Source organism: Ranitomeya imitator, chromosome 1 (assembly GCF_032444005.1).
Source record: "Ranitomeya imitator isolate aRanImi1 chromosome 1, aRanImi1.pri, whole genome shotgun sequence".
Classification (NCBI taxonomy): Eukaryota; Metazoa; Chordata; class Amphibia; order Anura; family Dendrobatidae; genus Ranitomeya; species Ranitomeya imitator.
In genome coordinates, this window is record NC_091282.1 from 47,282,362 (window position 1) to 47,298,354 (window position 15,993).

A 15,993-nucleotide genomic window follows, 5' to 3' on the forward strand; every position below is an offset into this window, starting at 1 on the left:
TGATGAAGCGACGATAAAAATTAGCAAAGCCCAGGAACTTTTGCAGACTCTTCACAGATGTCGGCTGAGTCCAATCATAAATGGCCTGGACTTTAACAGGGTCCATCTCGATAGTAGAAGGGGAAAAAATGAAACCCAAAAATGAAACCTTCTGAACTCCAAAGAGACACTTTGACCCCTTCACAAACAAAGAATTCGCACGAAGGACCTGGAACACCATTCTGACCTGCTTCACGTGAGACTCCCAATCATCCGAGAAGACCAAAATATCATCCAAATATACAATCAGGAATTTATCCAGGTACTCTCGGAAGATGTCATGCATAAAGGACTGAAATACTGATGGAGCATTGGAAAGCCCGAATGGCATAACCAGGTACTCAAAATGGCCCTCGGGCGTATTAAATGCTGTTTTCCATTCATCGCCCTGCTTAATACGCACAAGATTATACGCACCACGAAGATCTATCTTAGTGAACCAACTAGCCCCCTTAATCCGAGCAAATAAATCCGACAGCAGCGGCAAAGGGTACTGAAATTTGACTTTGATCTTATTAAGAAGGCGGTAATCAATACAAGGTCTCAAAGAACCATCCTTCTTGGCTACAAAAAAGAACCCTGCTCCCAATGGTGACGACGACAGGCGAATATGACCCTTCTCCAAGGATTCCTTTACATAACTCCGCATAGCGGCGTGCTCTGGCACAGATAAATTGATCATTCGGCCCTTAGGAAACTTACTACCAGGAATCAAATTGCATTATATAAAACGAAATGGAGTAGATGTCCATAAAAAATCAAGTTTATTAAGAATACATAAATAAATAATCAAAATATCGAACAACACAATAAATACTAGTACACAAAAAGAGTATTGTAAACAAAAAGGATGGCTATGGTAGCACAGATAGAAAACAACGTGGAGGAAAACTGATGCCAATTAGTATTTTCATAAAGTGCATAGTGCTATAGTTTCACTAAGGGGGAACAAAGGAAACAGGGTGTATTTGATCTCAAGAAATAAATCACGTCCGTGTGGACGGGTCACAGAGCCCTGGACACAAGCTCTAACCACTAGCAATATACTGGACAGTCACATAGAGACCCTGAATCCTTACCCCACAGAGATGGCACACAGAAGAACACCACGCTGTAGCCCCAACGCGCGTTTCGCGTTAGCTTCGTCACGGGGCGGTGCTGCTAGAGAACCAGTGGTGTTATTTAAGGATCCTGTTGTGAATTCTGTGGCTGAATTCACTCCTGTGGTCACAAGTGGTACTGCAGCTTCTGAGCTTCCTTCCTCAGGTGTTCTGGTGAGCTCATTAGCTGCTTTGTTACTTAACTCCACCTGATGCTGCTATCCTTGCTCCTAGTCAATGTTCCAGTGTTGGATCTGAGCTTCTCCTGATTGTTCCTGTGACCTGCTGCTCTGTATAGCTAAGTGCTTTTTTGCTATTTTGTTGCCTTTTTTCTGTCCAGCTTGTCTTTTGTTTTGCTGGAAGCTCTGAGACGCAAAGGGTGTACCGCCGTGCCGTTAGTCCGGCACGGTGGGTCTTTTTTGCCCCCTTTGCGTGGGTTTGCTTTAGGGTTTTTTGTAGACTGCAAAGTTCGCTTTACTGTCCTCGCTCTGTCTAAGAATATCGGGCCCCACTTTGCTGAATCTATTTCATCCCTACGTTTTGTCTTTTCATCTTACTCACAGTCATTATATGTGGGGGGCTGCCTTTTCCTTTGGGGTATTTCTCTGGGGGCAAGTCAGGCCTATTTTTCTATCTTCAGGCTAGCTAGTTTCTTAGGCTGTGCCGAGTTGCATAGGTAGTGGTTAGGCGCAATCCACAGCCACTTTTAGTTGTGTTTAGGATAGGATCAGGTGTGCAGTCTACAGAGTTTCCATGTCTCAGAGCTCGTTCTTTGTTTTTGGGTATTTGTCAGATCACTGTGTGCGCTCTGATCGCTAGGCACACTGTGTCTCTGGATTGCCTTCATTACACCTTTCATTAGCAGACATAACAGTACTAGGAGCCAACTAATGATTCTCAATAGAGGGAAAGAAAAAGTACTGACATCATTTTTTTTTTTCTCTGCTCTGTGTTCACTTTTTTTTTTTTTTTTTCCCCCTAGACATTTGGGTGTTTCTGGACACAGGTGTGGACATGGATTTTCAGGGTCTGTGCTCTTCAATGGATAATCTCGTTATAAATGTACAAAAGATTCAAGATACTATTGATCAGAAATCTATGTTAGAACCAAGAATTCCTATTCCTGATTTGTTTTTTGGAGATAGAACTAAGTTTCCAAGTTTCAAAAATAATTGTAAGCTATTTCTGGCCTTGAAACCTCATTCTTCTGGTAATCCTATTCAACAGGTTTTGATTATTATTTCTTTTTTGCGCGGCGACCCTCAAGACTGGGCATTTTCTCTTGCGCCAGGAGACCCTGCATTGAGTAGTGTCGATGCGTTTTTCCTGGCACTCGGATTACTGTACGATGAGCCTAATTCAGTGGATCAGGCTGAGAAAAATTTGCTGGCTTTGTGCCAGGGTCAGGATGATATAGAAGTATATTGTCAGAAATTTAGGAAATGGTCAGTACTCACTCAGTGGAATGAATCTGCGCTGGCAGCTTTGTTCAGAAAGGGTCTCTCTGAGGCTCTTAAGGATGTCATGGTGGGATTTCCTATGCCTGCTGGTTTGAATGAGTCTTTGTCTTTAGCCATTCAGATCGGTAGACGCTTGCGCGAGCGTAAATCTGTGCACCATTTGGCGGTATTGCCTGAGGTTAAACCTGAGCCTATGCAGTGCGATAGGACTATGACCAGAGTGGAACGGCAGGAATACAGACGTCTGAATCGTCTGTGTTTCTACTGTGGTGATTCCACTCATGCTATTTCTGATTGTCCTAAGCGCACTAAGCGGTCCGCTAGGTCTGCCGTCATTGGTACTGTACAGTCCAAATTCCTTCTGTCCATTACCTTGATATGCTCTTTGTCGTCGTTTTCTGTCATGGCGTTTGTGGATTCAGGCGCTGCCCTAAATCTGATGGATTTGGATTATGCTAAACGTTGTGGGTTTTTCTTGGAGCCTTTGCGGTGTCCTATTCCATCGAGAGGAATTGATGCTACACCTTTGGCCAAGAATAAACCTCAGTACTGGGCCCAGCTGACCATGTGCATGGCTCCTGCACATCAGGAAGTTATTCGCTTTCTGGTGTTGCATAATCTGCATGATGTGGTCGTGTTGGGGTTGCCATGGCTACAAACCCATAATCCAGTATTGGATTGGAATTCCATGTCGGTATCCAGCTGGGGTTGTCAGGGGGTACATGGTGATGTTCCATTTTTGTCGATTTCGTCATCCACCCCTTCTGAGGTCCCAGAGTTCTTTTCTGATTATCAGGATGTATTTGAAGAGCCCAAGTCCGATGCCCTACCTCCGCATAGGGATTGTGATTGTGCTATCAATTTGATTCCTGGTAGTAAATTCCCTAAAGGTCGATTATTTAATTTATCCGTGCCCGAACACGCCGCTATGCACAGTTATGTGAAGGAATCCCTAGAGAAGGGACATATTCGCCCATCGTCATCACCACTGGGAGCAGGGTTCTTCTTTGTAGCTAAGAAGGATGGTTCGCTGAGACCGTGTATTGATTACCGCCTTCTTAATAAGATCACTGTTAAATTTCAGTATCCCTTGCCATTGTTATCTGACTTGTTTGCTCGGATTAAGGGGGCTGGTTGGTTCACTAAGATAGATCTTCGTGGTGCGTATAATCTGGTGAGAATCAGGCAAGGAGATGAATGGAAAACTGCATTCAATACGCCCGAGGGTCATTTTGAGTATCTAGTGATGCCGTTCGGACTTGCCAATGCTCCATCAGTGTTTCAATCCTTTATGCATGACATCTTCCGTGAGTACCTGGATAAATTCCTGATTGTTTACTTGGATGACATTTTGATCTTCTCAGATGATTGGGAGTCTCATGTGAAGCAGGTCAGAATGGTTTTTCAGGTCCTGCGTGCTAACTCTTTGTTTGTGAAGGGATCAAAGTGTCTCTTCGGTGTGCAGAAAGTTTCATTTTTGGGATTCATCTTTTCCCCTTCTACTATCGAGATGGATCCAGTTAAGGTCCAAGCCATCCAGGATTGGATTCAGCCGACATCTCTGAAAAGTCTGCAAAAGTTCCTGGGCTTTGCTAATTTTTATCGTCGCTTCATCTGTAATTTTTCTAGCATTGCCAAACCATTGACCGATTTGACCAAGAAGGGTGCTGATTTGGTCAATTGGTCTTCTGCTGCTGTGGAAGCTTTTCAGGAGTTGAAGCGTCGTTTTTGTTCTGCCCCTGTGTTGTGTCAGCCAGATGTTTCTCTTCCGTTCCAGGTCGAGGTTGATGCTTCTGAGATTGGAGCAGGGGCGGTTTTGTCACAGAGAGGTTCTGATTGCTCAGTGATGAAACCATGTGCTTTCTTTTCCAGGAAGTTTTCGCCCGCTGAGCGTAATTATGATGTGGGCAACCGAGAGTTGCTGGCCATGAAGTGGGCATTCGAGGAGTGGCGTCATTGGCTTGAAGGAGCTAAGCATCGCGTGGTGGTATTGACTAATCATAAGAACTTGACTTATCTCGAGTCTGCCAAGCGCTTGAATCCTAGACAGGCCCGTTGGTCGTTATTTTTTGCCCGCTTCGACTTTGTGATTTCGTACCTTCCGGGCTCTAAAAATGTGAAGGCGGATGCTCTGTCTAGGAGTTTTGTGCCCGACTCTCCGGGTTTATCTGAGCCAGCGGGTATCCTCAAGGAAGGAGTCATTGTGTCTGCCATCTCCCCTGATTTGCGGCGGGTGCTGCAAAAATTTCAGGCGAATAAACCTGATCGTTGTCCAGCGGAGAAACTGTTCGTCCCTGATAGGTGGACTAATAAACTTATCTCTGAACTTCATTGTTCGGTGTTGGCTGGTCATCCTGGAATCTTTGGTACCAGAGAGTTAGTGGCTAGATCCTTCTGGTGGCCATCTCTGTCACGGGATGTACGTACTTTTGTGCAGTCCTGTGGGATTTGTGCTAGGGCTAAGCCCTCCTGTTCTTGTGCCAGTGGGTTGCTTTTGCCCTTGCCGGTCCCAAAGAGGCCTTGGACACATATTTCGATGGATTTCATTTCTGACCTTCCCGTTTCTCAAAAGATGTCAGTCATTTGGGTGGTCTGTGATCGCTTTTCTAAAATGGTCCATCTGGTGCCCTTGGCTAAATTGCCTTCCTCCTCTGATTTGGTACCTTTGTTCTTTCAGCATGTGGTTCGGTTGCATGGCATTCCTGAGAATATTGTTTCTGACAGAGGTTCCCAGTTTGTTTCAAGGTTCTGGCGAGCCTTTTGTGGTAGGATGGGCATTGACCTATCCTTTTCCTCGGCTTTCCATCCTCAGACTAATGGCCAGACCGAACGAACCAATCAGACCTTGGAAACATATCTGAGATGTTTTGTTTCTGCAGACCAGGATGATTGGGTGTCCTTTTTGCCGTTGGCTGAGTTCGCCCTTAATAATCGGGCCAGCTCGGCTACCTTGGTTTCTCCATTTTTCTGCAATTCTGGGTTCCATCCTCGTTTCTCTTCAGGACAGGTTGAGTCTTCGGACTGTCCTGGTGTGGATTCTGTGGTGGACAGGTTGCAGCAGATCTGGACTCAGGTAGTGGACAATTTGACCTTGTCCCAGGAGAAGGCTCAACTTTTCGCTAATCGCAGACGCCGTGTGGGTCCCCGACTTCGTGTTGGGGATCTGGTTTGGTTATCTTCTCGTCATATTCCTATGAAGGTTTCCTCTCCTAAATTTAAACCTCGTTTTATTGGTCCGTATAGGATTTCTGAGGTTCTCAATCCTGTGTCTTTTCGTCTGACCCTCCCAGACTCCTTTTCCATACATAATGTATTCCATAGGTCATTGTTGCGGAGATACGTGGCACCTATGGTTCCATCTGTTGAGCCTCCTGCCCCGGTTTTGGTGGAGGGGGAATTGGAGTATATTGTGGAGAAGATTTTGGATTCTCGTGTTTCTAGACGGAAACTCCAGTATCTGGTTAAATGGAAGGGTTATGCTCAGGAAGATAATTCCTGGGTTTTTGCCTCTGATGTTCATGCTCCCGATCTTGTTCGTGCCTTTCATGCGGCTCATCCTGGTAGGCCTGGGGGCTCTGGTGAGGGTTCGGTGACCCCTCCTCAAGGGGGGGTTACTGTTGTGAATTCTGTGGCTGAATTCACTCCTGTGGTCACAAGTGGTACTGCAGCTTCTGAGCTTCCTTCCTCAGGTGTTCTGGTGAGCTCATTAGCTGCTTCGTTACTTAACTCCACCTGATGCTGCTATCCTTGCTCCTAGTCAATGTTCCAGTGTTGGATCTGAGCTTCTCCTGATTGTTCCTGTGACCTGCTGCTCTGTATAGCTAAGTGCTTTTTTGCTATTTTGTTGCCTTTTTTCTGTCCAGCTTGTCTTTTGTTTTGCTGGAAGCTCTGAGACGCAAAGGGTGTACCGCCGTGCCGTTAGTCCGGCACGGTGGGTCTTTTTTGCCCCCTTTGCGTGGGTTTGCTTTAGGGTTTTTTGTAGACTGCAAAGTTCGCTTTACTGTCCTCGCTCTGTCTAAGAATATCGGGCCCCACTTTGCTGAATCTATTTCATCCCTACGTTTTGTCTTTTCATCTTACTCACAGTCATTATATGTGGGGGGCTGCCTTTTCCTTTGGGGTATTTCTCTGGGGGCAAGTCAGGCCTATTTTTCTATCTTCAGGCTAGCTAGTTTCTTAGGCTGTGCCGAGTTGCATAGGTAGTGGTTAGGCGCAATCCACAGCCACTTTTAGTTGTGTTTAGGATAGGATCAGGTGTGCAGTCTACAGAGTTTCCACGTCTCAGAGCTCGTTCTTTGTTTTTGGGTATTTGTCAGATCACTGTGTGCGCTCTGATCGCTAGGCACACTGTGTCTCTGGATTGCCTTCATTACACCTTTCATTAGCAGACATAACAGTACTAGGAGCCAACTAATGATTCTCAATAGAGGGAAAGAAAAAGTACTGACATCATTTTTTTTTTTCTCTGCTCTGTGTTCACTTTTTTTTTTTTTTTTTTCCCCCTAGACATTTGGGTGTTTCTGGACACAGGTGTGGACATGGATTTTCAGGGTCTGTGCTCTTCAATGGATAATCTCGTTATAAATGTACAAAAGATTCAAGATACTATTGATCAGAAATTTATGTTAGAACCAAGAATTCCTATTCCTGATTTGTTTTTTGGAGATAGAACTAAGTTTCCAAGTTTCAAAAATAATTGTAAGCTATTTCTGGCCTTGAAACCTCATTCTTCTGGTAATCCTATTCAACAGGTTTTGATTATTATTTCTTTTTTGCGCGGCGACCCTCAAGACTGGGCATTTTCTCTTGCGCCAGGAGACCCTGCATTGAGTAGTGTCGATGCGTTTTTCCTGGCACTCGGATTACTGTACGATGAGCCTAATTCAGTGGATCAGGCTGAGAAAAATTTGCTGGCTTTGTGCCAGGGTCAGGATGATATAGAAGTATATTGTCAGAAATTTAGGAAATGGTCAGTACTCACTCAGTGGAATGAATCTGCGCTGGCAGCTTTGTTCAGAAAGGGTCTCTCTGAGGCTCTTAAGGATGTCATGGTGGGATTTCCTATGCCTGCTGGTTTGAATGAGTCTTTGTCTTTAGCCATTCAGATCGGTAGACGCTTGCGCGAGCGTAAATCTGTGCACCATTTGGCGGTATTGCCTGAGGTTAAACCTGAGCCTATGCAGTGCGATAGGACTATGACCAGAGTGGAACGGCAGGAATACAGACGTCTGAATCGTCTGTGTTTCTACTGTGGTGATTCCACTCATGCTATTTCTGATTGTCCTAAGCGCACTAAGCGGTCCGCTAGGTCTGCCGTCATTGGTACTGTACAGTCCAAATTCCTTCTGTCCATTACCTTGATATGCTCTTTGTCGTCGTTTTCTGTCATGGCGTTTGTGGATTCAGGCGCTGCCCTAAATCTGATGGATTTGGATTATGCTAAACGTTGTGGGTTTTTCTTGGAGCCTTTGCGGTGTCCTATTCCATCGAGAGGAATTGATGCTACACCTTTGGCCAAGAATAAACCTCAGTACTGGGCCCAGCTGACCATGTGCATGGCTCCTGCACATCAGGAAGTTATTCGCTTTCTGGTGTTGCATAATCTGCATGATGTGGTCGTGTTGGGGTTGCCATGGCTACAAACCCATAATCCAGTATTGGATTGGAATTCCATGTCGGTATCCAGCTGGGGTTGTCAGGGGGTACATGGTGATGTTCCATTTTTGTCGATTTCGTCATCCACCCCTTCTGAGGTCCCAGAGTTCTTTTCTGATTATCAGGATGTATTTGAAGAGCCCAAGTCCGATGCCCTACCTCCGCATAGGGATTGTGATTGTGCTATCAATTTGATTCCTGGTAGTAAATTCCCTAAAGGTCGATTATTTAATTTATCCGTGCCCGAACACGCCGCTATGCACAGTTATGTGAAGGAATCCCTAGAGAAGGGACATATTCGCCCATCGTCATCACCACTGGGAGCAGGGTTCTTCTTTGTAGCTAAGAAGGATGGTTCGCTGAGACCGTGTATTGATTACCGCCTTCTTAATAAGATCACTGTTAAATTTCAGTATCCCTTGCCATTGTTATCTGACTTGTTTGCTCGGATTAAGGGGGCTGGTTGGTTCACTAAGATAGATCTTCGTGGTGCGTATAATCTGGTGAGAATCAGGCAAGGAGATGAATGGAAAACTGCATTCAATACGCCCGAGGGTCATTTTGAGTATCTAGTGATGCCGTTCGGACTTGCCAATGCTCCATCAGTGTTTCAATCCTTTATGCATGACATCTTCCGTGAGTACCTGGATAAATTCCTGATTGTTTACTTGGATGACATTTTGATCTTCTCAGATGATTGGGAGTCTCATGTGAAGCAGGTCAGAATGGTTTTTCAGGTCCTGCGTGCTAATTCTTTGTTTGTGAAGGGATCAAAGTGTCTCTTTGGTGTGCAGAAGGTTTCATTTTTGGGGTTCATCTTTTCCCCTTCTACTATCGAGATGGATCCGGTTAAGGTCCAAGCCATCCAGGATTGGATTCAGCCGACATCTCTGAAAAGTCTGCAAAAGTTCCTGGGCTTTGCTAATTTTTATCGTCGCTTCATCTGTAATTTTTCTAGCATTGCCAAACCATTGACCGATTTGACCAAGAAGGGTGCTGATTTGGTCAATTGGTCTTCTGCTGCTGTGGAAGCTTTTCAGGAGTTGAAGCGTCGTTTTTGTTCTGCCCCTGTGTTGTGTCAGCCAGATGTTTCTCTTCCGTTCCAGGTCGAGGTTGATGCTTCTGAGATTGGAGCAGGGGCGGTTTTGTCACAGAGAGGTTCTGATTGCTCAGTGATGAAACCATGTGCTTTCTTTTCCAGGAAGTTTTCGCCCGCTGAGCGTAATTATGATGTGGGCAACCGAGAGTTGCTGGCCATGAAGTGGGCATTCGAGGAGTGGCGTCATTGGCTTGAAGGAGCTAAGCATCGCGTGGTGGTATTGACTAATCATAAGAACTTGACTTATCTCGAGTCTGCCAAGCGCTTGAATCCTAGACAGGCCCGTTGGTCGTTATTTTTTGCCCGCTTCGACTTTGTGATTTCGTACCTTCCGGGCTCTAAAAATGTGAAGGCGGATGCTCTGTCTAGGAGTTTTGTGCCCGACTCTCCGGGTTTATCTGAGCCAGCGGGTATCCTCAAGGAAGGAGTCATTGTGTCTGCCATCTCCCCTGATTTGCGGCGGGTGCTGCAAAAATTTCAGGCGAATAAACCTGATCGTTGTCCAGCGGAGAAACTGTTCGTCCCTGATAGGTGGACTAATAAACTTATCTCTGAACTTCATTGTTCGGTGTTGGCTGGTCATCCTGGAATCTTTGGTACCAGAGAGTTAGTGGCTAGATCCTTCTGGTGGCCATCTCTGTCACGGGATGTACGTACTTTTGTGCAGTCCTGTGGGATTTGTGCTAGGGCTAAGCCCTCCTGTTCTTGTGCCAGTGGGTTGCTTTTGCCCTTGCCGGTCCCAAAGAGGCCTTGGACACATATTTCGATGGATTTCATTTCTGACCTTCCCGTTTCTCAAAAGATGTCAGTCATTTGGGTGGTCTGTGATCGCTTTTCTAAAATGGTCCATCTGGTGCCCTTGGCTAAATTGCCTTCCTCCTCTGATTTGGTACCTTTGTTCTTTCAGCATGTGGTTCGGTTGCATGGCATTCCTGAGAATATTGTTTCTGACAGAGGTTCCCAGTTTGTTTCAAGGTTCTGGCGAGCCTTTTGTGGTAGGATGGGCATTGACCTATCCTTTTCCTCGGCTTTCCATCCTCAGACTAATGGCCAGACCGAACGAACCAATCAGACCTTGGAAACATATCTGAGATGTTTTGTTTCTGCAGACCAGGATGATTGGGTGTCCTTTTTGCCGTTGGCTGAGTTCGCCCTTAATAATCGGGCCAGCTCGGCTACCTTGGTTTCTCCATTTTTCTGCAATTCTGGGTTCCATCCTCGTTTCTCTTCAGGACAGGTTGAGTCTTCGGACTGTCCTGGTGTGGATTCTGTGGTGGACAGGTTGCAGCAGATCTGGACTCAGGTAGTGGACAATTTGACCTTGTCCCAGGAGAAGGCTCAACTTTTCGCTAATCGCAGACGCCGTGTGGGTCCCCGACTTCGTGTTGGGGATCTGGTTTGGTTATCTTCTCGTCATATTCCTATGAAGGTTTCCTCTCCTAAATTTAAACCTCGTTTTATTGGTCCGTATAGGATTTCTGAGGTTCTCAATCCTGTGTCTTTTCGTCTGACCCTCCCAGACTCCTTTTCCATACATAATGTATTCCATAGGTCATTGTTGCGGAGATACGTGGCACCTATGGTTCCATCTGTTGAGCCTCCTGCCCCGGTTTTGGTGGAGGGGGAATTGGAGTATATTGTGGAGAAGATTTTGGATTCTCGTGTTTCTAGACGGAAACTCCAGTATCTGGTTAAATGGAAGGGTTATGCTCAGGAAGATAATTCCTGGGTTTTTGCCTCTGATGTTCATGCTCCCGATCTTGTTCGTGCCTTTCATGCGGCTCATCCTGGTAGGCCTGGGGGCTCTGGTGAGGGTTCGGTGACCCCTCCTCAAGGGGGGGTTACTGTTGTGAATTCTGTGGCTGAATTCACTCCTGTGGTCACAAGTGGTACTGCAGCTTCTGAGCTTCCTTCCTCAGGTGTTCTGGTGAGCTCATTAGCTGCTTCGTTACTTAACTCCACCTGATGCTGCTATCCTTGCTCCTAGTCAATGTTCCAGTGTTGGATCTGAGCTTCTCCTGATTGTTCCTGTGACCTGCTGCTCTGTATAGCTAAGTGCTTTTTTGCTATTTTGTTGCCTTTTTTCTGTCCAGCTTGTCTTTTGTTTTGCTGGAAGCTCTGAGACGCAAAGGGTGTACCGCCGTGCCGTTAGTCCGGCACGGTGGGTCTTTTTTGCCCCCTTTGCGTGGGTTTGCTTTAGGGTTTTTTGTAGACTGCAAAGTTCGCTTTACTGTCCTCGCTCTGTCTAAGAATATCGGGCCCCACTTTGCTGAATCTATTTCATCCCTACGTTTTGTCTTTTCATCTTACTCACAGTCATTATATGTGGGGGGCTGCCTTTTCCTTTGGGGTATTTCTCTGGGGGCAAGTCAGGCCTATTTTTCTATCTTCAGGCTAGCTAGTTTCTTAGGCTGTGCCGAGTTGCATAGGTAGTGGTTAGGCGCAATCCACAGCCACTTTTAGTTGTGTTTAGGATAGGATCAGGTGTGCAGTCTACAGAGTTTCCACGTCTCAGAGCTCGTTCTTTGTTTTTGGGTATTTGTCAGATCACTGTGTGCGCTCTGATCGCTAGGCACACTGTGTCTCTGGATTGCCTTCATTACACCTTTCATTAGCAGACATAACAGTACTAGGAGCCAACTAATGATTCTCAATAGAGGGAAAGAAAAAGTACTGACATCATTTTTTTTTTTCTCTGCTCTGTGTTCACTTTTTTTTTTTTTTTTTTCCCCCTAGACATTTGGGTGTTTCTGGACACAGGTGTGGACATGGATTTTCAGGGTCTGTGCTCTTCAATGGATAATCTCGTTATAAATGTACAAAAGATTCAAGATACTATTGATCAGAAATCTATGTTAGAACCAAGAATTCCTATTCCTGATTTGTTTTTTGGAGATAGAACTAAGTTTCCAAGTTTCAAAAATAATTGTAAGCTATTTCTGGCCTTGAAACCTCATTCTTCTGGTAATCCTATTCAACAGGTTTTGATTATTATTTCTTTTTTGCGCGGCGACCCTCAAGACTGGGCATTTTCTCTTGCGCCAGGAGACCCTGCATTGAGTAGTGTCGATGCGTTTTTCCTGGCACTCGGATTACTGTACGATGAGCCTAATTCAGTGGATCAGGCTGAGAAAAATTTGCTGGCTTTGTGCCAGGGTCAGGATGATATAGAAGTATATTGTCAGAAATTTAGGAAATGGTCAGTACTCACTCAGTGGAATGAATCTGCGCTGGCAGCTTTGTTCAGAAAGGGTCTCTCTGAGGCTCTTAAGGATGTCATGGTGGGATTTCCTATGCCTGCTGGTTTGAATGAGTCTTTGTCTTTAGCCATTCAGATCGGTAGACGCTTGCGCGAGCGTAAATCTGTGCACCATTTGGCGGTATTGCCTGAGGTTAAACCTGAGCCTATGCAGTGCGATAGGACTATGACCAGAGTGGAACGGCAGGAATACAGACGTCTGAATCGTCTGTGTTTCTACTGTGGTGATTCCACTCATGCTATTTCTGATTGTCCTAAGCGCACTAAGCGGTCCGCTAGGTCTGCCGTCATTGGTACTGTACAGTCCAAATTCCTTCTGTCCATTACCTTGATATGCTCTTTGTCGTCGTTTTCTGTCATGGCGTTTGTGGATTCAGGCGCTGCCCTAAATCTGATGGATTTGGATTATGCTAAACGTTGTGGGTTTTTCTTGGAGCCTTTGCGGTGTCCTATTCCATCGAGAGGAATTGATGCTACACCTTTGGCCAAGAATAAACCTCAGTACTGGGCCCAGCTGACCATGTGCATGGCTCCTGCACATCAGGAAGTTATTCGCTTTCTGGTGTTGCATAATCTGCATGATGTGGTCGTGTTGGGGTTGCCATGGCTACAAACCCATAATCCAGTATTGGATTGGAATTCCATGTCGGTATCCAGCTGGGGTTGTCAGGGGGTACATGGTGATGTTCCATTTTTGTCGATTTCGTCATCCACCCCTTCTGAGGTCCCAGAGTTCTTTTCTGATTATCAGGATGTATTTGAAGAGCCCAAGTCCGATGCCCTACCTCCGCATAGGGATTGTGATTGTGCTATCAATTTGATTCCTGGTAGTAAATTCCCTAAAGGTCGATTATTTAATTTATCCGTGCCCGAACACGCCGCTATGCACAGTTATGTGAAGGAATCCCTAGAGAAGGGACATATTCGCCCATCGTCATCACCACTGGGAGCAGGGTTCTTCTTTGTAGCTAAGAAGGATGGTTCGCTGAGACCGTGTATTGATTACCGCCTTCTTAATAAGATCACTGTTAAATTTCAGTATCCCTTGCCATTGTTATCTGACTTGTTTGCTCGGATTAAGGGGGCTGGTTGGTTCACTAAGATAGATCTTCGTGGTGCGTATAATCTGGTGAGAATCAGGCAAGGAGATGAATGGAAAACTGCATTCAATACGCCCGAGGGTCATTTTGAGTATCCAGTGATGCCGTTCGGACTTGCCAATGCTCCATCAGTGTTTCAATCCTTTATGCATGACATCTTCCGTGAGTACCTGGATAAATTCCTGATTGTTTACTTGGATGACATTTTGATCTTCTCAGATGATTGGGAGTCTCATGTGAAGCAGGTCAGAATGGTTTTTCAGGTCCTGCGTGCTAACTCTTTGTTTGTGAAGGGATCAAAGTGTCTCTTCGGTGTGCAGAAAGTTTCATTTTTGGGATTCATCTTTTCCCCTTCTACTATCGAGATGGATCCAGTTAAGGTCCAAGCCATCCAGGATTGGATTCAGCCGACATCTCTGAAAAGTCTGCAAAAGTTCCTGGGCTTTGCTAATTTTTATCGTCGCTTCATCTGTAATTTTTCTAGCATTGCCAAACCATTGACCGATTTGACCAAGAAGGGTGCTGATTTGGTCAATTGGTCTTCTGCTGCTGTGGAAGCTTTTCAGGAGTTGAAGCGTCGTTTTTGTTCTGCCCCTGTGTTGTGTCAGCCAGATGTTTCTCTTCCGTTCCAGGTCGAGGTTGATGCTTCTGAGATTGGAGCAGGGGCGGTTTTGTCACAGAGAGGTTCTGATTGCTCAGTGATGAAACCATGTGCTTTCTTTTCCAGGAAGTTTTCGCCCGCTGAGCGTAATTATGATGTGGGCAACCGAGAGTTGCTGGCCATGAAGTGGGCATTCGAGGAGTGGCGTCATTGGCTTGAAGGAGCTAAGCATCGCGTGGTGGTATTGACTAATCATAAGAACTTGACTTATCTCGAGTCTGCCAAGCGCTTGAATCCTAGACAGGCCCGTTGGTCGTTATTTTTTGCCCGCTTCGACTTTGTGATTTCGTACCTTCCGGGCTCTAAAAATGTGAAGGCGGATGCTCTGTCTAGGAGTTTTGTGCCCGACTCTCCGGGTTTATCTGAGCCAGCGGGTATCCTCAAGGAAGGAGTCATTGTGTGTTAGGACTGGCGGAACGCACCAAGACAGATGATAAAAGTGCGTTCGCAGTCCGGGGTCCACCGTGCAGGTGAGAACCTGCTGCTAGCAATTAGCAGACAATATGGCGGTACACTAAAGTATACACGCGTGGGTTAAACCTCACCCAGCGTGAAGAAAGCGATCCTGTTAATTCACAGGACCGCAGTACCGCACTAGTGCGCGAGCAAGTGGTCAGCGGACTTAACCCCAGAAGGGATTGGAGCCCGATTAGACCCTTGCTGGCGTAACACCGCAACTGGGTGTGTAGAGAACCTTAAGCAATCTGTGCACAAGAGTGCGAGCGATGCCGCACTAACGGACGCCACTAACCACCCAGACTCGGGTATGGAAAGCGCAAGGCAGGCGCACGGCGCCGTACTGGCAGGCACAGCTACAGGACGCTGTGATGTGTGTTAGTGCTGTAGGCTAAGTCGGGCGCTAGGTAGCAGCCATACACCTTCCGCGAACAGACATTCAATAGGGTAGGGGTTTCCAAGGACGACTTGCACTCACAACATACACACATAAGCAATTGTAAAACAATACTAGCGCATGGCCGTGCGGTCATGCGCAGTTTATATAACAGCAGCACAGGAAGTGGCCACAGCACTTTTGCCCTTCTAGGACCTGCCAAGAGGACCAATGGAATGTGCTGCAGAGCCTGAGCACATGACCCTCGATCTCCAACGGGAGACCTTACGCTGGGCATGCTCAGTACATGCAGACAAGGACTTAGTCCCAGAGAAGTCCGCTCGCTGCTGACCAGCACTGACTTTAAAGGCAGAGACTGGAGAAGCAGCACTAACTCTCAGAACAGAGTGAGAATGAGCAAGACGCTGGGACCGACGTCCTTGCTGAGCAGGCTCCACTGCGGCTGGACAAGAATGGGAGACCGCAGCGGAAGTGGCTCGAGATTCCCCCTGTGCAGAAGCGGGAACTCGACCCCTAACAATTGTGTCTGCCATCTCCCCTGATTTGCGGCGGGTGCTGCAAAAATTTCAGGCGAATAAACCTGATCGTTGTCCAGCGGAGAAACTGTTCGTCCCTGATAGGTGGACTAATAAACTTATCTCTGAACTTCATTGTTCGGTGTTGGCTGGTCATCCTGGAATCTTTGGTACCAGAGAGTTAGTGGCTAGATCCTTCTGGTGGCCATCTCTGTCACGGGATGTACGTACTTTTGTGCAGTCCTGTGGGAT